We start from the raw sequence: 23,422 nt of genomic DNA, 5'->3' as shown, positions 1-23,422 counted from the left end.
ATTTTTTACTTGCCCTTTTCCACTCAGAAAAAGGTTGCATATCTACCTAATAATTTGTAATGGATTAAAAAAAACACTTTGTAATCTGTGATATTTCTCCTATTGTGATGTTTGCAAAACAACATCAATAGTAAATAATAGGTGTATTATTTATTTGCTCTAAAAATGCCCAACCCATTTTTAGAAATTAGTGCATGTTTTTAGGAGTTCAAATATATATATTCCTTCTCCGTAAACCCCCTCCCTCTCCTTTCTGTGTAAATTCTTCCTTCTATGGTTTATTTGAAAAGGGAAAACCTTTGTTTTCGTGTGTGTGTGTGAGAGAGAGAGAGCAAGCTTCAGCCGGCCCATTCGAGTAGCGCAACCTAGATAAGGCATTGCCTAGCAGCAGCGAGCGCAGCCCACCAGCCCAACGAACATGCAGCTCGTCTCCCTCCTGAGTACGTCGTCCATCCACCGGTACCACGTTGCCGTTCTTGGTAATTTGACGGCCCGCGCTCGTCCCTAGCGCCTATAAATCATGTCCCCGGCTAACCCTAGCTACCCTCGATCCATTCCCTCCTTCCCCTCACCTTGCTGCCGTCCGGTAAGTATCTCCAAGCTACCGCCCTTGCTATGATCCCGGTGCTTCGGCCGAGCTTGTGCTCGAGCTCAGGGTAGTCTCTCCGTCGTGGCTCCACTCTTCTGGTGCGCGGGAAGGGAGCTCCCATTGCTTATTTCTCTTACCCAGCAAATGAGGGGGCTCCAAGGCCCGGCTCCCCGCCGCCCTCGCCCTCGCCGTCTTCCTCTTCTCGGACCAGAGACACGCTAGAGTTCATCGCCCTGTAGCCATAGCCTCGGTGCCTCTGCATCGCCACACGTAGCTAGGTACCCTCGCCCTTCCCCCTGCCATTTTGTTTTCGACGGTAGCTAGTTGTAGGCCGCGCCGACCCCATGTCATCTCCGTGCTCCCGGAGTTCCGGCAAATGCAATTTTTTTGTGTGTGCGAGTGCGTGATGAGCGCGTGGACGTGATCCTCTCGGGTCCGACCTCATCCCTCGCATGTCCTAGCATGCGCCGATGAACCGCTGCCCCGCAACTCGTCTTGCTCAGCATTGCCATGGGTTTTGCTCCTTGCGCCTTGACATGGCCTCATGTGCGAGGTCGAGCGAGTGCAGCCCCGCTCGCCCCGTAGCCTCCCCTAGTTGCAGGAAAAGAACCCTCACGTAAACCCGCACCCCCGCCGGTGGTCACCTACGCTAGTGATCGCCGTCGTTGTTGTTGCTGCATGTCTTCTTCTTCTTCTGAAGGAAGAAGGAGATCCAGCGCTGGGTACTAGCTCAATAGTAGCCCAACCCCTCCTTTGTCAAGCCCATTGTCCTAGCCCAGTGGCCACGCCCTACGTATCCAACCGGGAAGAGCCAGGTTCGAGTCCTAAAGGCGCGCCCCTTATTTTGCCGAACGAACAGTGGGCCCATGGCCCACATCTCGCCCCCTTGGGCCCCTCGTGTCTATGCCAGATGGGCCCTTCTTTTTATATGTTTGTTTCAGTTGTTTTATTTCTTGTATGCTGAGTTATTCCATTTTAGGAAAGTTACCAGATTAGCCATAACCATTTCGCGCCGTTTCCAATTCGGAATATGCCTCTTTTGGCATATACTAAGTTATAAGTGAAGCTTGCAAATTTCAATTGTGGTTTGGGTGAATTTTGTCCGTAGGAACATATGAGTGTGTCATATGATTTTGGGGTAGAAAAGTTCCAGGAATTTAGTGGTGCCATTAGTTTGGCTATTGGAGAAACTTTGTGAAAATGTCATTTTGTGATAAGATGCCATTTTGTTAATGTTGCATGAATTAATACTTGCACTATTTGGTAAACTTGTCAACATGAATGTGGTAGAGTTTTGAGGGTACTAGACCCTGGTAATTATCTTTTCCATGTTACGCTTGTGGATTTGTGGGTTTCTGGCTATCAACATGCTAAGTAAATATTGTTGTTTCATATGCTCAAATATTTCTAAGTATAGCATCTTGTTATTTTTTGCTATGTTGTCTTGATAGTTCTCGTGAATCTGTTATTCCTTTGTGGTTGGTTCAGTGCCATGATTTGTTGTTGATGTTATCCTCTATCTTCATGTGCAATTGGTTTTCAGGAAGGAGCCTTGCATCCTAGTTAGTTTTGCTGTCCAATATGTCAACCTATTAAAAAGTGCACTGTTGCACCCCTGGTTTTTCTCTAAGTTTGATAATGTGCTGTTATTATCATGCCATGCTTAGAGGATGCTATCTTGAATTTTGTGCACTTTTAGCTCATACTTAGTGGGAGTGATTTGTAGTAGTTTTTTACCTCTATCATCCTGTTATATTTCATGCCATGGAATTTGCTGTAGAGAAGAGTTTTATTGCTGTCAACTTGCCATCAGGTTAAAAAGTGCTAGCGCAAACTGAGATTTTCACAAAGTCCTAACCTGTTATATTTCTTGCCAAGTCGGGAGCTCGATTGCTAATGACCGACGAACATATCCATGTTGTTGTTAGCTAGGGATTATTCGGCTCTTTGATAGCTTCATATTCATGTCTTGGTTGAACTTGTTGAGTGGACGTAGCTACTAGTTTTCACATGAACAAAGTGGTATATTGCTATTTTTGGACAAATTGGTTGCTAAATTGTTTTGTGCTTTGTGTGAGTTGTGCTCCTTTGTTTTGCATGATATTTAGGTCTACTTAACCTAGAATTTCGTGCCCAGTCCAGTGTCATACTTGGAATGGCAAGGAATTGCACATAGCTTCTCTCAAACGATGTTTAGTCATTGTTGCCTTCTGTATCTTGTTTTGTAAATTCCGAGAGATCTGTAGCTCAGTTTGCGATATTCCTTATATGTTTTTGCACCGTTTCCTCATGATGCATCCATTTCTTCCATATTCATGCATGCCCAAATAAATGAACTTGAGGTTCTGTCCAGAATGCTAAACAACTTCATAAATGCATGGAAAAGATGTCTAATGTAGCATTGACATGCTTCTTTTATGCCACACTCATCCATCATGTTGCGTTCATTGTATGTGTATTTTATTTGGGTAGCATCGGGAGCAGAGAACAAGTGCGAGGATCCCGTTGAGTACGTTCCTGAAGAGAAAGAACGGTACCCGTCAAAATAATCATCAGGCAAGATGACTGTGACCATGATATCATTTCTAATTGTGTTGTCCTTACATGACTCGTTCCTTCGCAATTTATCACTACCTACCACCAGAATATCATGCCTCTAAACATTGCCATGAAAAACTACTAACCCTCCACATCCTAGCTCAACAATGATTGGCTAAGTAGCGCTTCCCCAACCATCTTATAGCATTGCTAGTTGCATGTTGAAAGCACATATGACCCCTTAGTGATTTTGATAATTCATGACAACATACATTGTCTCTTGGACTAATACTTTTATTTAGATATTTAAGGAATAGTCCATGGAGAGCTTTGGCTAAAGGTTTATGTGGAGATGCCCCTTGATGCAAGAAAGGAATAATATTGGCTCAAGCTTCAAGCTAGAAGACTCTTCATTTTCTATTTGTGAGAAATCACGTTTTAGCCCATAGGAAAGCCAATACTATTAAAATGGAGTGAGGTATTAAAATGAACTGATTGCTCAAGTGCTCAATGTTAGCCACCAAAATACTCAGTCATTTTTCCCACATAACCATTCTGTCAAATTCTATATACACAAATTCAGTGTCACCAACTTTCATATTTCGGACCCACCGAGTTTGACCTCAGACGGAAACCCTAGCCACTGCCACAAAATCGGTGCAACCGAATCCATGTCGGTGCTACCAATTTTGGTGACCAACTTCTGGGTGCCTCAATACACAAAATCAGAATTTCTGAGTTTGAGTATCGGTGCCACCGAGTTTGGCCATCTGACCGTTAGCTACCTTTTCGGTGCCACCGAGTTTCATATATCGGTCTCACCGACATTAAAAAGTTCACACCTTTGTGCTAGTCGGTACCACCGAGTTTGCCACTTCATGTGACGGTTGGATTTTGGTTGCTGCCTATATATACCCCTTCACCCACCTCTCATTCATGGGAGAAGCACTCAGAACACACACTTCATATCCAGATCCATTTTCTAAGAGAGAACCACCTACTCATGTGTTGAGACCAAGATATTCCACTCAATTCATTTGAATCTTGATATCTAGCCTCCCGAGACTGCTTTCCACAAAATCAACCTCTCCTACCCATGCATATTCTGTGAGAGAGCGATTGTGTGTTGAGGAGACTATCTTTAGAAGCACAAGAGCAAGGAGTTCATTGATCTACCGCATCTATTACCTTTTGGAGTGTGGTGCCTCCTAGATTGGTTAGATGTTGCTTGGGAACCTCCTACTTCGTTTTGTGGAGTTGAACCAAGATGTTTGTAAGGGCAAGGAGATCGCCTACTTCGTGAAGATCTACCGTGAGTAAGGCTAGTCCTCCGTGGATGGAAAGCATGCTAGAATAGACAAGGCCGCTTCTTTGTGGACCCTCCGTCGGTGGAGCCCTACGTGTACTTTCGCATCCGTTACCCTCTGTGGGTTTAAGTCTCCACTAACATGGACGTACGATAGTGCCACCTATCAAAACCATGCCAAAAATCGCTATGTTAACCTCACATGTTTGATCTCCCTAAACTCTACTCCTTTCCATGTGCAAAGTCTTTACTTTTCTCTATATATGTTGGCTAGCATGTGTAGGGTGTACTAGACTTGTTAGAACTGCTAGATTTCTGCCTTCCTTGAAATTGGGTTTGGCTAGGAATTTTATCTTGACTAGTTGTCTATTCACCCCCTCTAGACACATCTTCTACCAATCCCTCAATTGGTATCAGAGCAAGGTCTCCAAAACCTTGGTTTAACCACCATTGGAGGAAGATGAATGTGACTAGTTCAAGGATTTTTAGTTATAGATTGCCCATTCTCAATGGTGAGTATTTTAGACAATGGAAAGATGAAATGCTAGATATATTTGATGAGTTCCATATGCGCAAGTATGTGGAATATCTCTATGCGCCTCCCATTGATCCTATACATCCTTCACATGATGATGAAATTGATATGCTTGGTAATCTTTACTCTGTCAATATAATCATTAGAGGATTACCAAAAATTGTGCTTAATCAGCTGCAAAACTTTGAGTGTGCTCATACCTTGTGGAAAGACTTAGAGAAAAGATACCCAGATTATACCTTGAAAAATCTTGATATCATTGTCCACAAATATATTGCTTTTCACAAAATGAAGTCATCTGATCCTAAATTTGATAAATGCCTATTTGAACTTCGTGACCTCATGCATGCCAAAGGAGATGTCATTACTATTAACAATATCATTGTTGAAGCCATTCAAATGCATAAACACGAACATTGTCGTAGTAATTTTTTTGATGAAACTCTTATCTCTTATGAGGGAACTTCATCCGATGATGGTTATGCGGAGCATGCCGACTACGATGAAGATGACGACTTTGACATCGAGTGTGAGAAGACCATGAGGAACCTTAGTCTTATGGCGAACCTTAGAGACTACATGTCTGGTGGTAAGGAGTGGGTTCTCAACAGTGGATGCACCGATCACATGAACGCAGATAATGACATGTTTCATGAGATCACACCAAACCGTGGACCTCGAAGGTATATGATTTTTGGAGATAACTTCAAGGGTACGGTACTTGGTGTTGATAAGGTGGATGTATCTGATGATAGTTCCATTCAAAATGCCATGCTTGTTGAATCCCTTGGCTACAACCTTCTTTCTGTATCTATACTGGTAGACTTTGGTTTCGATGTGCTATTTATGAAAGTTGAATGCCAAGTGTTTCGCAGCGACAACCATAAAATTATCTTTACTCGTTTCCTTAGAGGTGATCTATACATTGTTGACTTCTCTAAAATATCCAAACCCCGTACATGTCTTATTGCAAAATCTTCTAAAGGTTAGTTATGGCATAGAAGGTTAGGAATTTTGGGTATGCGTAACCTTGACAAACTTATCAAAGGTGATCATATTCTTGGTGTTAAAGATGTTATCTTTGACAAAGATAGACTTTGTAGTGCTTGTCAAACAGGAAAGCAAGTTGGTGTAAGTCATACCGTAAAGAACATCATGACTACCAAAAGACCCCTCGAGCTGCTTCACATGCATCTCTTATGTCCCAATGCTTACAAGAGCCTCGGTGGAAATTCTTATGGTTTAGTCATTGTTGATGATTTTTCCAGATTTACGTGGGTATTCTTTCGTAATGACAAGTTGCAGGTATAGATGATCTTCAAGAACTTTGCTCAAAAAGCTCAAAATCAGTTTGAAGTGAAGATCAAGAAGGTTCAGAGCAACAACAGAACGGAGTTCAAGAACACTAATGTGGATAATTTTCTTGACGAAGAAGGTATCTCACATGAGTTCTCGGTGACATACACATCTCAACAAAATGGAGTTGTTGAGAGGAAGAACCGGACCCTCGTAGAGATGGCGAGAACGATGCTTGACGAATACAAGACTCCAAGAGACTTTTCGGCAGAAGTCATGGAAACAGCTTGCCATGCCATAAACCGACTCTACCTGCACAAGCTTCTCGGCAAAACGGCATATGAGCTACTCACCGGTAACAAACCCCAAGTTGGATACTTTCGAGTATTCGGCTCTAAGTGCTACATTCTTGATAAGCATCGTTGATCCAAATTTGCACCTAAATCTTGTGAAGGTTTCCTAGTCGTTTACGGATCAAACTTTCATACTTACCATGTCTACAATAACTTCACTTGAAAAGTTGAAGAGACGGTAGATGTGAAGTTTGATGAGACTAACGGTTCACAAGTCGAACAATTGCCATTGATGTAGGAGATAAGGAACCTTCTGAAGCTATCAAAAACTTGTCCATTTGCAAGATTCGTCCCATGGAGGTGAAGGAAAGCACTTCATCAACTCAAGTGGAAGCTCCCACTTCGCGTCAAGGATAACCATGAAACGACATGCAAGCATCCACAAGCGGTACACAACATGATGAAGAAGAGGAAGAAGAATATCGTGATGATCCACCTCAACCTTCCTCACCACCACCTCAAGGAGATGATGACGTCAACGAGAATGCTCACGATGGTGATGATGAAGAAGAAGCTCGACGATCCAACAAGAAGAAGGTGTCAAGAGTTATAGGAAGGGCGAACATAGCTCATTCGTTGAATCAAATCTAGGGTGACATAAAAATCGGGAGAATCACTCACTCGAAATCTTGTTTAGCTAAATTTTGTGAGCATTACTATTTCATCTCTAGTATTGAACATTTGAAGGTTGAAGAAGCTCTTCAAGATCTGGATTGGGTGAATGCCATGCATGAAGAGCTACAGAACTTTGAGAGAAATGAAGTATGTACTCTTTTTGAAAAGCCTGAAGGCGAGTAGAATATCATTGGTACAAGATGGGTGTTTTGGGACAAGCAAGATGAAGATGGACAAGTCGTAAGCAACAAGGCACGTCTCGTAGCCCAAGGATACACGCAAGTCGAAGTTATGGACTACGGTGAGACTTACGCTTCCGTTGCTAGACTTGAAGCCATTCGCATTCTTCTAGCTTATGCCAATCACCATGATATATCTCTCTACCAAATGGATATCAAAAGTGCATTTATAAATGGAGAAATTGAGGAGGAAGTTTGTGTTAAACAACCTCCTGGTTTTGTGAACCATAAAAAACCTGATCATGTCTACAAAGTTTGTAAAGCTTTATATGGACTTAAACAAGCCCCTAGAGCTTGGTACAAATGCCTAACGAAGTTTCTCATTGAAAATGGTTTTAAGATTGGTAAAATTGATGCAACCTTATTCACTAAAAGAGTTCATGGAGAACTATTTTTTTCCAAATATATGTGGATGCTATTATCTTTGGTTCTACTAACCAACATTTTAGTAAAAAGTTCGGAAAGCTGATGTGAGGGAAGTATGAAATATCCATGATGTGTGAACTGAAGTTCTTCCATGGATTGCAAATCAAACAATCGAGAGAAGGTACATTTATGTCCCAAACCATGTACACCAAGGACTTAATCAAGAAGTTCAACATGCAAGAATGCAAAGGTATGAAAACCCCCATGCCTGCGAGTGGACATCTTGACCTCACTAAGGAGGAAAAACCAGTTGATCAAAAGGTTTATCAATCAATGATTGGTTCATTGCTATATATTATGTGGCTCCTGTCCTGATATCATGTTGAGTGTTTGCATGTGTGCCCAATACCAAGCAGCACCAAAAGAGTGTCATCTATTGGATGTGAAAAGGATAGTGAGATACCTTATACATACATCCAACTTTGGCATATGGTATCCTAAGGGATCTTGTTTTAATCTTGTTGGCTATTCCGACTCGGACTATGCCGGAGACAAGGTTGACAGAAAATTCACCTCGGGTACATGTCAATTTCTTGGGGGATCTCTTGTGTCTTGGTCATCTAAGAAACAAAACTCGGTATCCTTATCTACTGCCGAAGGTGAATACATTGCCGCTGGATCATGTTGTGCCCAGTTACTTTGGATGACTCAAACTCTTAAGGATTATGGCATTCATTTTATAAAATTCCCATTGTTATGTGATAATGAAAGTGCTATTAAGATTGCCTATAATCCTGTGCAACATTCTAGAACAAAACATATCCAAGTGCGACATCATTTCATTTGTGATCATGTTTCTAAAGGATATATCAATCTCAAGCATGTTCGAACTCACAAACAACAAGCTGCTATCTTTACCAAACCACTTGATGAGAAAGTGTTTTGTCATTTGAGGAGTGAATTGAATATCATTGATGCTTCAAACCTAATCTAGACTTACTCAGATGCATGCAGGGTGCATGAGCCTGATTGCCCATTCCATGATGCCATTGATATGACTATTTTATATCTTGGAAACTATGCTCCCTTGTATTGCATCTAACATTTTGTAGGTGCTTGGAAGAAATACACTCCACAAGATTGCAATCAACTCACATCAAAAGCAATCTTGACATGGCCAAGTATCAACAACCTTTCTTCAGAGATGAAGGACGAAGACAACAAAATCATATCCTTAACAATTCTATGATATCAAATTTCACTCATGTCATTTGGATATATTATGGTCTTCCTTGCATGACTAACCATTTTAGGTGAAAATTGAACCAAACGGACATGGAAACCTCGCAACTCAAGATGATCTCCATCAACTTTGAGCATCCACAACAAGTTCACCTATATTCCACGTCATCAACATCATTCGAAGGTATGTACTCATATTCTTGATAAAGCTTTACATCAAATCATGAGGTAAAGAAACTCAAGTGATATGAAGACATTGAAAAGTTTAATTGAAAAATGGTAACCCCATTTTTGTGCTTAATGATGAGTATGACCTATGATGAAGCAATCTTGCTTGACTCCTTAAGTCAAATACACTAATATAGGTGACCTAGTCACCGCCCCACATCTAGATGGAGTTTCTTGTATTGTTCACATTTTTCATTGCAAACTTCATTGAAACCATTAAACTCTCATCTATATGTATGTATATTTTCAAAAATAAATGTGTTTTCTCTTCTTCTTTTCTTAGTTGGTATATTTTACATTAGGTATCTTATTTTCTTTCAATCTATAGATATTTCCCTTTTCTTTAAAAGGTTTGTGAAAATTCTATGTTATTTTTATGTTAAGGAGTTGATTTTCTTTGGAACTCGGTTTCACAGCTCAGTCCAATTGATTTCTTCATGAGGCCCAATTCTCATTCTCGGCTGTATCGAACTAGTTTTCCTCGGTGACTCCGATATTTTAACTACCTTTGACTTTCTTCAATTTTCTCGCCATTTGCCATAGGGGGATAAAGATTATCAATGTTCCCTTATTTCATTTCCCAATATGATCCTAATGAATATTTTGTGAAACAAAATCAGACTTAGCATTGTTTTCTAGGTGGAGATAACTTCTCTAGGGGGGAAAACCTCAGTGATCCCATATACTATAAGAGGGAGAAATATCCTGGATTCCTATTATAGGAGGATATAGTTCAAGGTATTCTAATTCATAATTTAGGGGGAGAACTTTCAATGAACCCTTACCTACTATACAGGGGGAGAAAAGTCAAATTCAAGGAACCCTTATCAATAGAGAAGAATGAAGGATCCCTTTCTCCCAATGAGCCCTTACCCTCTGAACTTTTTGGCAATTAATGCCAAAGGGGTTGAAATATCAAAGCCTCCAATGAACCTACTTATAGGGGAGAAATATTATCAATAAGCTTACTTAAAGAGGGAGAAATATCTCTAAGGGGAGATATCTGTTCCTAAGGAAAGTCTACCAAAGGGGATATCTACCTATGGGACATGTATCAAACCTCATGATACGTCCATTTTGCATCATGCTTTTATATCGATATTTATTCCATCATGGGCTGTTAATACACATTATGGTACAATACTCATGCCTTTTCTCTCTTATTTTACAAGGTTTACATGAAGAGGGAGAATGCCGACAGCTAGAATTCTGGACAGGAAAAGGAGCAAATCTGAGAGACCTATTCTGCAAGCTTAAAAAGTCCTAAAAACATACAAAGAATTATTTTGGAACATATAAAACATATTGTGCGAAATAAATACATCACGGGATCCAGTAGGTGGTCACAAGCCAGGGGTGCGCCCTGCAGGCTTGTGGGCCCCTGGCAGGCCTCCGGTGCCCATATTCTGCTATATGAAGGGTTTTGACCTGGAAAAAATCATATCAGAACTTTCGGGACGAAGCCCCGCCATCTCGAGGCGGAACTTCGACAGAACCAATCTAGAGCTCTAGCGGAGCTGTTTTGCGGGGGAAAATTCCCTGTCGGATGGGGAAACCGAAGCCATCGTCATCATCAACGATCCTCTAAACGAGAGGGGGTCAATATCCATCAACATCTTCATCAGCACCATCTCCTCTCCAAACCCTAGTTCATCTCTTGTATCCGATCTTTGTCTCAAAACCTCAGATTCGTACTTTTGGGTTGCTAGTAGTGTTGATTACTCCTTGTAGTTGATGCTGTAAGAGAATCTAGTGCCCTTAGTGATTTTGGTGGTTTGAAGACTTATGGGTTAAGTATCTAATGTGTTCATGAGTGTACACAGGATCTATAATTCACTGAGGAGTTTGAGTTATACGATGAATATCGACCCCTAAAAATGTATATCTTCGGCTGAAGAAATTGGTCTTATGCTGAAGACTTTGATCACGAAGAAATTGCGATGAAATTGATATTCCTCATGAAGATACTGAAGATGAGGAACTCGGTGTGTCTTGAAGAAAATCAGTATGAAGACTTTGAAGCGTGAAGATTTATTCTTTCTGTTTCATTTTCTTCACTCTTGAGTCATAGGAACACCGTACTCTTAAAGGGGGTCGACGTAACACTACGGAATGAATTTCCTCATGATGCTCAACCCAAGCCTAATCTTACAAAAGCCTCAAGTGAGGAATATGAGAGACATGAGGACTCGCACAATTGGGAGTCCCGACCGTTGCCGTGATTTGCGCCACCTCACCGATCTTATCCATACAAACGGTCATAATATTTAAGGGCATTTATGTAAAATCATGTCGGGATGCTCCCAGGCTTTAAATAGCCGCCCCCAGCACAATTAGCTGGTTGGCTCCTCCTCGAGAAATGACACTTGTTATTTAGAGCAACCCAAATTCCTCAGAGTCTTCAAGAGTAAATCATCAGTGAGGAAATACCCCAAACACCAAACCACAAACCAAAAACTGAGTGATTGAGCATCACTGAAGAATTTGTTCCTATGTGGAACTGAAGCCTTTTACCTTTGAGGACTGTGCATCCTCCAAACAGTTAGGCGTGATGGTCTAGAGCAATCCAGTAGTCAATTGTGGATCGTCGGGTGACTGAGTTTGTGAGGGTTTGGAAGTCTGCCCTAAAGACTTAGTACGAGTGTTGAGTGAGGACTGTGTGGCCTTAGCTCAAGGAGAATACGGTAGGGACTGTGTGTCCCGGGACTATGTGTCCCGGGACTATGTGTCCTTTGGTTTCAATACCAAGCCGCTCCAAACCAGACGTACGACTGTCACAACAGTTGGAACTGGGTCATCAACAACTGTCTTCACTGTGATATGGGTTCTATTTCTTAAACTCTTTCAATTCCTAAATATTGTATGTTGAAGACTTTCATTGTCTCTCTTTGAAGAATTTGGTGAACACTTTCTCTGAATTTCCTCAAATAGAATTTCCTCAGCGATGAAATTCTAAAAATCTCCTATTCGCCCCCCTCTAGTTGATATAACGCACTTTCAATTGGTATCAGAGCTAGGTACTCCCTTGTTCTGTGTGATTTTGGTTTAACCACCTGGAGTTTTAGTTATGTCGACTGCAGGCATGATCGAGGTTACTGCAGGATGTCCTACCTTCAAAAGAAAGGACTTTCCCTACTGGAAGACCAAGATGCAGATGCATCTTCAAGCTATTGACAATGATCTGTGGTACATTGTGGAACATGGCGTTCCCTCCATTGCTGCTACTGTCTCTGCCGCTGATGTGAAGAAATTCAAGCAACTTGATTCTCAAGTGAAGAATGTCATCTGTGGCCATCTGAGCAAAGGTCATTATGGCAGAGTGAGTGCTTTGGGCTCAGCAAAACAAATCCGGGATAGACTGTCCAAAGTCAATGAAGGAATATCAACTCAGCGTGACTCTCGTGTTGATGTTCTTTGCAATCTCTTCAATCGCTTCAAGAGTCTTGACAATGAACGCTGCCAAGATACCTTTGATCGCCTCACTGACATCTCAAATGAACTCCAAGCACTGGGAGCTCGAGACATTATTGTCCATGAAGTTTTGAAGAAACTGCTAAGATCTTTGGATTCATCATTTGATACACTGGTTCTGATGATTCAAGAAAGACCAGACTACAAGATGCTTGATCGTGCTGATATACTCGAAAGACTCAATACTCACGAATCCCAATAGGGAGAAAAGAGAGATCTGTATGGACCAAACTTCTCTAGACCTCGTGCACTGAAGGCCAAATCAATTTCCTCATCTGAAGAAGAATACTCAGATTGCAGCATTGGTGATCCTGAAGAACTTGGACAGGAGCTTGCAATGCTCGTGAGGAAATTTCAGAAGTTTACAAGACGTGGCCAGTTTGGTAAATCTTCAAGAAGAGATATGAGGAAATCAGAATCTTCATCTGAGGACTACAAGAAAAGAACTTGCCACAAATGCAAGAAATCAGGTCACTATATTGCTGATTCTCCTTGCTGGGTGAAGGAATCAAAGAAGAAGAAATACAAGGATGAAAGTTCTGATGACTCGAAGATAAAGAAGAAATATTCAAAATCCTCATCCTCAAAGTCCTCATCGCATAAGAACACTAGTTTTGGAAAGGCTCGGGCACTTATTGGCAAGGAAATGGATTCTGAGGAAGAATCTGAGGAATGTGATGAAGAGGAAGGTTCTGAAGAAGACTCAGAGTCTGGTGTGGCTAGTCTTGCACTGGCTACCACATTCGTCAGCAAGTCAATCTTCAACCTTGAAGAAAATGACAACGCTATCTATACTGATGACTATGCTGATGACTTCGCTCCAACCTATTGCTTCATGGCAAAAGGTTCAAAGGTACCGAATGACACTTCCTCCTCTGATTCAAGTGACTGTGAACCTGATGATTATAAAAAACCCAGTTACAGTAAACTTGCCAACATTACAACTAAACAACAAACTGCCCTTGAAAAGCTTCAGAAACTGCTAGACACAAGCGATGACCTGTTGAATGATGAAATGATTCTTAACCAAATCCTCACTGAAGATATGAAAAGTCTTCAGTCCAGATTTGATAATCTTCAGGATCGTCATGGCACACTCTTGGTTGATCATGAGAAACTTTCCTATGAATTTCTTCAAAGGAAACTTGATCTTGAGAAGTTGAGGATGTCTCATGATGATCTTCGAATGGAAAATGATTCATTACTTGCTCAACAGATCAGTGTCGCTCAGGTTGAATTCATTCCACCATGTCTTAAATGCATCGAACGTGAAACTGCCAATTCTTCACAAGAATCATCAAATGCATCTATTGCTACAAATTATTCAACTGCTCATGTGGTATCAAATTCCTCACTTGAGGAAACCACAAATATTACTAACGAAAATGCAGGGCTGATGGAATTGTATGTGACAGGCATGTACAAAAGTCTCAAAGGGCATCAAACCCTTTGCGATGTGCTCAAAAAGCAGATATTGAATAGGAACCCGAGGAAAGAAGGAATTGCTTTTGAAAGGAAACTGAATGCTGATGGATCATACTGGAAACCAGAGCATTATCCCAAAACCTCATGGGTTGCTGCTAAAGGACCTCCTGTTGATCCATCCAATCTAACAGGCTTTGCATGTGAATTATCCTATTCCTGGGATGATTCATTTGAATCCAACTATAAACTGTTCAAAAATCAATATGGTAAAGTATTTGCTCGATATGTTGGAACTAACTGCAGGAATGGACAACCCCTGAGGAAAATCTGGGTCCCCAAAAGCTATTTGGAAGATCTTCAGGTGAATGTACTCATGACACCAACCGTGAAGAATCTAAACCCCAGATCAAATTCCTCAAGTGGACAAAAGTCTTCAAGAGAATCAAAATCCTCAACTGGTCAAAACTATGCTCGTACTCGTGCTAATGCTTCTGATATGCACGGAAATTACAAGGGATATGAATATGAGCATTACTCCTCAAATCATTATGTTCATAAATCCTCAAAGAACTTCTCTGCCTATTCATTTGAGTACTCTAACCCTCCTACTGTGAGGAGAAGTGCATTAGCTTCAATGCCCCTTTCTCATATGGTGCTCGGAGGATGATGAACTCTTTACCACCCCTTCGGATGTGGCTGGTGAAGAAATTGAACTGATCACTTCTGCAGGTCAGGTCTCTAGATGAGAATCATCATCTGAAGAATTTGCTGGATACCTGAGGAAAATGCTTGATTGGACGCAAGTTAACATTGATGAAATAATAACATTTCACACGTCCTCAAATTTACTATTTATGATGAAATTCCTATATGATGAAATTGATATCATATTCTTCAAGTCTGAAGCATATGAGATGGTAACCGTACTAATTCATCTGCAGGATGACAAACCAAAGAGCACTGAGTGGGTTCTTGATAGTGGCTACACACACCACATGTGTGGTGACAAAAGCTTGCTGATCAATATGCCACTCACTCCATCACCACTGAAGCAAATCACTTGTGCTGACAAAGGTAAAAGCAAGGTATTGGGACTTGGCAAAGTGTCTATCTCCAAGGACAGGCACATGGACAAAGTGATGCTTGTTGAATCCCTTGGGTTTAAACTCATGTCAGTCTCAATGCTTTGTGATCTTGATATGGTTATATCTTTGGAAACTATAGATGTGTAGTCATCATGGAATCTGACAGATCCGAAGTCTTCGAAGGTGTAAGGAGAGGAGATTAGTACATTGTTGATTTTTCCACACGTCCTCAACCAGCCACATGCTTACTATCAAAAACCTCAAAAGGCTGTCTATGGCATCGAAGACTTGGTCAGGCAGGTATGAGGAATTTGCACACGCTGGCGAAGAAGAAGCATGTCATTGGCATCAAATCAGTCAAATTCCTCAAGGACCACCTCTGCGGTGCTTGTGAGTCTGAAAAAATGACCAGATCCAAACACCCCTCGAAGACCATCATGACTACTACTCGACCGTTTGAATTGCTTCACATGGATCTATTTGGACCTACTCATTATGCCACTCTAACAAATGGAACATCTTTTACGGCTTTGTCATAGTTGATGATTATTCTAGATATACTTGGGTGCATATCATTCGGTATAAAACTGAAGTGCAGAAAGTCTTCAAATGATTTTCCTCAAGGGCCTTCACAAACTTCGGCGTCAAGATCAAACATATCAAGAGTGATAATGGGACAGAATTCAAAAATACTGGTCTTGATGATTATCTTGATGAACTTGGTATTACTAACGAATTGTCTGCATCTTATACTCCTCAACAGAATGGCGTTGTCGAAAGAAAGAACATGACTCTGGCTGGGATGGCACGAACCATGCTTGAAGAATATCAGAATCCTCGTCGTTTCTGGCCTGAAGAAATCAACACTGCTTGCCATATCATAAACAGGGTATATCTTCACAAATTCCTCAAGAAAACTTCATATGAACTCCTCACTGACAAGAAACCCAATGTAAGTTATTTCAAAGTCTTTGGTGCAAAATGCTGGATTAGAGATCCTTACCATAGCTCAAAATTTGCACCTAAAGCACATGAGGGTTTTATGATCGGTTACGGAAAGGACTCGCACACCTACGGAGTCTTCAACAAATATCACAACAAGGTTGTTGAAACTGTAGATCTGCGGTTCGATGAAACTAATGGATCGCAAAGAGAGCAATTGCCTCGTGATCCAAATAAATTATCCCCTGAGGAAGCAATCAAGTTCAAAGCTACTGAAGACATTGTTCCTACTGAGGAAATTGCTGACGAAATCACTCCCAGCACTGATGAAAATCAAGAAGATGCTCCTGAGGAAATTGCTCCATAACAAATTCCTCAGCCCAGACGAAATCCTCAACCAGCTCATCCGAGGATTGCAAATGAAGTAGAACTTGACAAAATCCTCGATGACATCAACGCGCCAGGTTATCTCACTCGCTCAAAAGCTTCACACATAGTTAACTTTTGTGGGCATTCTTATTTTGGGTCTATCATAGAACCTTCAAAAGTTGCCGAGGCCTTCATGGAACCTGAGTGGATTCAAGCCATGCAAGATGAACTTCTTCAATTCAAGCTAAATGACGTGTGGGAGCTCGTCAAACAACCAGATCCTCGCAAGCACAGTATCATCGGCACCAAGTGGATTTTCTGAAACAAGCAAGATGAGGATGGTCAAGCGGTGATGAATAATGCATGACTTGTAGCCCAAGGCTACCCACAGGTTGAAGGAATTGATTTCGATGGAACTTTTGCACCTGTTGCTAGACTTGAAGCTATTCGAATACTACCTGCTTATGCTAATCATCATAATATTACTTTATATCAAATGGATGTGAAAAGTGCATTCCTCAATGGTAAGCTTGAGGAAGAAGTATATGTTGCTCAACCCTCAGGTTTTGAGGATCCGAAGAATCCAGACAAAGTCTTCAGACTCAAAAAGGCACTCTATGGCCTCAAGCAAGCTCCTCGGGAGTGGTATTATACATTGAAGGAATTCCTCATGAAGAAAGACTTCAAACCTGGTTCACTCGATCCACCTCTGTCCACAAAATCCTATGCCAATGAACTATTTGTGTGCCAAATATATGTCGATGACATCATATTTGGGTGTACTGACAAACGTTACAGTGATGAATTTGCTTACATGATGAGTGAAGAATATCAGATGTCTATGATGGGGGAGCTGAAATTCTTCTTAGGTCTTCAAATTCGTCAACAACGCAATGACATCTTCATATCACACGAGAAATACCTCAAGGATGTTCTGAGGGAATTCGACATGCATGAATGCAAAGGCACCAAGACTCCGATGCCAATCAACGGCCACCTCTGCACTAACGAAAATGGTAAAGATTTCGATCAACATGTATATCGCTCGATGATTGGCTCTTTATTGTATCTATGCGGATCTAGGCTAGATATAATTCTTAGTGTTTGCATGTGTGCTCGTTTTCACGCAAAACCGAAGGAATCACACCATAAGGCTGTGAAGCATATTCTTCGATACTTAGCTCACACACCAACACTAGGATTATGGTACCCCAAGGGCTCAAATCTTCATCTCATGGGATATTCTGTTTCTGACTATGCTGGTGACCGTGTGGATCGCAAGTCAACTTCTCGCACTTGTCATTTCCTCGGAAGATCATTAGTCTGCTAGTCCTCAAAGAAGCAGAACTACGTTTTTCTCTCCACTGCCCAAGCTGAGTACATTGCTGTTGGATCGTGTTGTGCTCAATTACTATGGATGAAGCAAACCCTCAAGGAATACGACATCAACATGAAGAATGTGCCTTTCTACTGCGACAATGAGAGTGCAATCAAGATTGCATACAACCCAGTACAACACTCGAAGACTAAGCACATCCAGATTCGTCATCATTTTCTTCGGGACCATGTCCTCAAGGGCAATATCATCATCGACCATGTGAAGACTGACGATCAACTAGCAGATATTTTCACTAAGCCCTTGGATGAGAAAAGGTTTTGCAAGTTGAGGTGTCAGCTAAATATCTTAGAGTCTTCCATTTTTTTGTGAAAACATGCACACATCCTAAGACTTATGCAAAATTGATGACTTAGATGTGCAACACACGAAGAATCGATTTTCTTCAATCAATGAAGATTATCACTCTTAGTGTGAGGAAATCAATGAAGAATTTGGTTCTCATGGCCCTACAATAATTGTACGCGGCGCCTGAAATCATCATTCTTATATGGTGGGTCACGTCACCACCCAACTTTGAAAACCTTCAAGCTGCTTTTTCTTCATTGTTGAAATTCATCAACCTGACGCTTTGTCACAACATCCTCAAGTTTTTCAAAATCTTCAAAACACTTGATGATTTTCATTTGCCTATATATATATATATATATATATATATATATATATATATAGACTAAGGTTTCAAAGTCCTCAACAACATTCACTTATAGCTATTTCTTCAATTTGATATTTCATCTAAGTGAATGTGATCGGAACCTACTCCCCTCTATGCTATACTCAACCCAGTCTATTCAATTCTTCATATGCGTTCTACTTGAAACTTTGTTCAAAATCCTCACTGTATCCTTGTCAGCTGAGAATTTTGCAACAAAATCCTCAAATCTTCAAAAATGAATTTTATGACGTTACACAGTCTAAACCCACTTCCCACGCCAGGATAAGCACGATCTCCACCGCTTGTATCGTGGGCTACACGTGTCATGCATAGATGAACATGCAAGGGCAGTTCGGTCCTAAAGATTTGCTCGAACAGTTTCCCACCTGAGCTATAAATAGGTCCTTACCCCCCTTAGTTAAAACCCTTCGACCTCTCTTCATCTCTCCGCTCGAGCTCAAACCTAGTGCCACCTCTAGCAATCTCGTTGCAGGTGAGGAACAACTTCACTGCCTCGACCTCTCTCTCGCCGAACTCACGTCGGAAGTGGAACATCTTCCTCCGCCGCCGCCGTAGTTGTCTTCTGCCGCCAAGTTAGGGCGCAACAGACTTGAATCGAAGAGCTTCTCACTATTACTGCCTCTGTTCTTCGTGTTTTTCACAAAGAGTAATTAAAATCTTATTTTACTCCTCCTTTTGATCTATTATTTCACCTTAGATTCAAAAAATCTGTTTCTCCTCAGTATCTGTCAGCTTAGCACACTCAATTCCTCAAACACTTGATGAATTTCACTAAGACACTAAAATTCTTCATGTGTTTCCTCAATTGTGTAAATTCTCGAATCTGCACAACTCTGGAACCCAAGATTAGAATGCTTAATCAAATTCCTCAACCCACTAGTCAAATTCCTCAACCCACTGGTCAAATTCCTCAACTTCTAAAATTTCAATTTCTTGAAATCTGAGAACGCATATGACCTCTTGAAATTGCTCGCACCCATACTCTGTTCACAGGTACAAAATGCCAGTTGATGAATCTCTAGGTTCTCATCAACTTAACAAATTTGCAACGTTCCTCGAAGAAACTTTGCCAGGTTCATCAGAATCTTCAAGAGTGCAAATTCCTCAACAAAAGCATCAATAGAAGAAAATGGAAGATGACAGAAAGCAAAAGGGTGGAAAGAAACTTGAACAGAACACTACAGTTGATATTCCTAAGGAAATATACGCTGGTTACTAGATGTCAGATGAGGAAACACATGGAAAAGAACCCATGCCGAAGCAGAAAATAAGGCTTCAGAAAATAGAACGCAGGTGGACTAAGGAGTGGAAGGAATATCGCTTTGTCACTCCAAAGTATGCAAAAAAAATCGCCCTCAAGCCACCTTGCAAGAGGCCTCCTCTTGGTAATCAACAGGTTGCACATCCCTCAAGCGTCAAATCAGTCAAGGATCACCCTGATGAGAAAGACAAACACTTGTCTAAACTTCACAGGAAAGCAGAAGCTGCAGTGAAGAAATTCAATGAGGAATCTGCTCCTGCCACTGCAGCCACCTCTTGTGCTGCTGAAGCTTCTGGTACAACCATTCCTCAAATGAAGACTGTGCCAAAGAAAGCAAACGCCTCAGTGCCTAAAGAGCAGTTTCCTTAGAAGGCTGCATCAGTGCCAAAACCTTCAACAACAACACATGCCTTAAAGCGTGAACAAAAGCAGATTGTCAAGCATCAGCCTGCTCATTCTAGCTCCTCTGTGCCATCTGCCACGAGCTCAGCGACAAAGTCTTCACCAACACCGTTGAAGACTAAAATGACTGCTGGAAGAGGCATCGGGCACAGCTTAAGGAAAGTCATCAACATCCCCTCTGCATTAGAAGGGAGTGAGGAATTCGATGATGAAACTCTTGAAGCAATCGTCAGAAAAAAGCAGGAACGAGTTGCACAAGCCTCAGGCGGCTCTATTCCTCTTGCCATGGACCCCAAGGTTCTGCAGGATTTCATCAATGTTTGGTATGAAGACCCAACCACTCCCATTGATGATTAGAAGCTTCCCCCTGGTCTCAGCCACATGGTTGCCACATTCATCAATGAGGCAAAATGGAAAGAGCAGCAAGCCAAGCAAGCAAAGGCTGCTAAACTGAAGAAGGAGAAATTCCTCAGGCAGAATCTCCTCAATCTCACGCCTGAAGCTCTTGTGTCCACCCAGGGAGAACTGAAGACTTTGATTGACAAGTACACAAATCTATTTGATCGTCAAAGTCTCAAGGTCAATTTCATCAAGTTTGCAACTAATGCAGTTGATGAATACAACAAGAAGGTAGCTCCTCCTATGAAGCAAAAGCTACCTAAGTCCAGCTATTCGGTTCAGCTAACCGAAGAAGATGAAGCCGATGAACCTGTTGTTGAGGAAATGCCTCAAGATACTCGAGCTGAGGAAACTGCCAGGACTGAGACTGCACCAGCTCCTGAAGAAAGAATTCCTTCACGTCAACCCTCAAAGGTGAAGAATATGGTTCCATCTGCATCAGACGTGAAGAAAACCAAGGCTGATGAGAAAGAAGCAAAAAAATGAAAAGCTTCAATGACCTCAGAATCATCAGAGCCCAAGCGCCCAAAGGTCACTAATACGTCTCCGTCATATCTACTTTTTCAAACTCTTTTGCCCTTGTTTTGGACTCTAACTTGCATGATTTGAATGGAACTAACCCAGACTAACGCTGTTTTCAGTAGAAAGGTTTGCTTTGGTGGTTTGCTTGTGATCTTGCTGAAATTCTGGTTATGAGTTAGACATAGTTGCAACAACAAGATCAAACAGAGTTCGTCAAAGCTTTTCTTTTGTCTCTTTCAGTTTGTCAACTGAATTGCTTGAGGACAAGCAAGGCTTTAAGCTTGGGGGAGTTGATACGTCTCCGTCGTATCTACTTTTCCGAAATCTTTTGCCCTTGTTTTGGACTCTAACTTGCATGATTTCAATGGAACTAACCCGGACTAACGCTGTTTACAGCAGAATTGCCATGGTGTTGTTTTTCTGCAGAAATAAAAGTTCTCAGACTGACCTGAAAATTCACAGAGAATTTTTCTGGAATTAATGAAAAATACCTACGCAAAGATCCACCGGAGGAGGTGAGCCAGTGGGCCACAAGCCCAGGGGGCGCATCCACCCCCTGGCCGCGCCATGAGGGCTTGTGGGGCCCACGAGGCTCCACCACCTCTAATCTCAGCTCTATATATTCCGTTTCACCCGGAAAAAATCAGAGAGAAGGATTCATCGCGTTTTACGATATGGAGGCGCCGCCACCTCCTGTTCTTCATCTCGAGGGCAGATCTGGAGTCCGTTTTGGGGCTCCGAAGAGGGGGAAATCGTCGCCATCGTCATCATCAACCTTCCTCCATCGCCAATTCCATGATTCTCTTCACCGTTCGTGAGTAATCTCATCGTAGGCTTGCTGGACGGTGATGAGTTGGATGAGTTCTATGATGTAATCGAGTTAGTTTTGACGGGGATTGATCCCTAGCATCTACTATGGTCTGAGATTGATGTTGTTACTACTTTGCCCTGCTTAATGCTTGTCACTAGGGCCCGAGTGCCATGATTTCAGATCTGAACCTATTATGTTGTCGCCAATATATGTGTGTTTTAGATCCTATCTTGCAAGTTGTAGTCACCTACTATGTGTTATGACCCGGCAACCCCGGAGTGACAATAGCCGGAACCACTCCCGGAGATGACCATAGTATGAGGAGTTCATGTATTCACCAAGTCTTAATGCGTTGGTCCGGTTCTTTATTAAAAGGAGAACCTTAATATCCCGTAGTTTCCATTAGGACCCCGCTGCCACGGGAGGGATGGACAATAGATGTCATGCAAGTTCTTTTCCCTAAGCACGTATGACTACATACGAAATGCATGCCTACATTAGATTGACGAACGGGAGCTAGTTAATTATCTCTCCATGTTATAGCTGTTACATGATGAATCACATCTGGCATAATCATCCATCACCGATCCAATGCCTACGAGTGTTTTAGTACTTGTCCTTGCTACGTTACTTTGCCGCTACTTCTGTCACAGCTGCTACTGTTACTCTGTTGCTACTGCTGTTACTTTGCTGCTACTGTTGCTACTGCTGCTATCATAATACCTTGCTACTGATACTTTGCTGCAGACACTAAATCTTTCAGGTGTGGTTGAATTGACAACTCAACTGCTAATACTTGAGAATATTCTTTTGCTTCCCCTTGAGTCGAATCAATAAATTTGGGTTGAATACTCTACCCTCGAAAACTGTTGCGATCCCCTATACTTGTGGGTTATCAGTCACTCAGACAGAGTCTTCAACTACCCGAGTGGATGCTATGCCTCTGAGTGTAGCTCCATCCTATGCACTTGTTCCCTTCGGAATTGACTATGTCATTCCTGAAGAAGATGAGAAAATGAAAGATGCTGAATCTGAAGAAATCATGGATGAGGAAATACAAATTGATGATATTCCTCAGTCCTCCATTCCTCAAAAGACATTAGATGATTTTGATTGCACCACTCCTGTTTTCCGTGATGAGTCTGATGGGAAGACCATTTGTGATGAATCTTCTCAAGGTTTAGCTGCATCAGCTGAAGATTTTTCCTCCTACACCAAGGAAATTCCTCAAGCTGAGGAAAACCCTCAACCTGAGGAAAAAGTTCAAAATGAAGAAAATGCTCATGCACCTAACACCAAAACTGCTATTGTTCTGTTGAACATAGAAACAACAATGATAGTAGCTCCTCTTCAAGA

The sequence above is a fragment of the Hordeum vulgare genome, chromosome 1H, assembly GCF_904849725.1.
Source record: "Hordeum vulgare subsp. vulgare chromosome 1H, MorexV3_pseudomolecules_assembly, whole genome shotgun sequence".
NCBI classification, from domain to species: Eukaryota; Viridiplantae; Streptophyta; class Magnoliopsida; order Poales; family Poaceae; genus Hordeum; species Hordeum vulgare.
Note: the sequence above shows the minus strand (reverse complement) of the source record.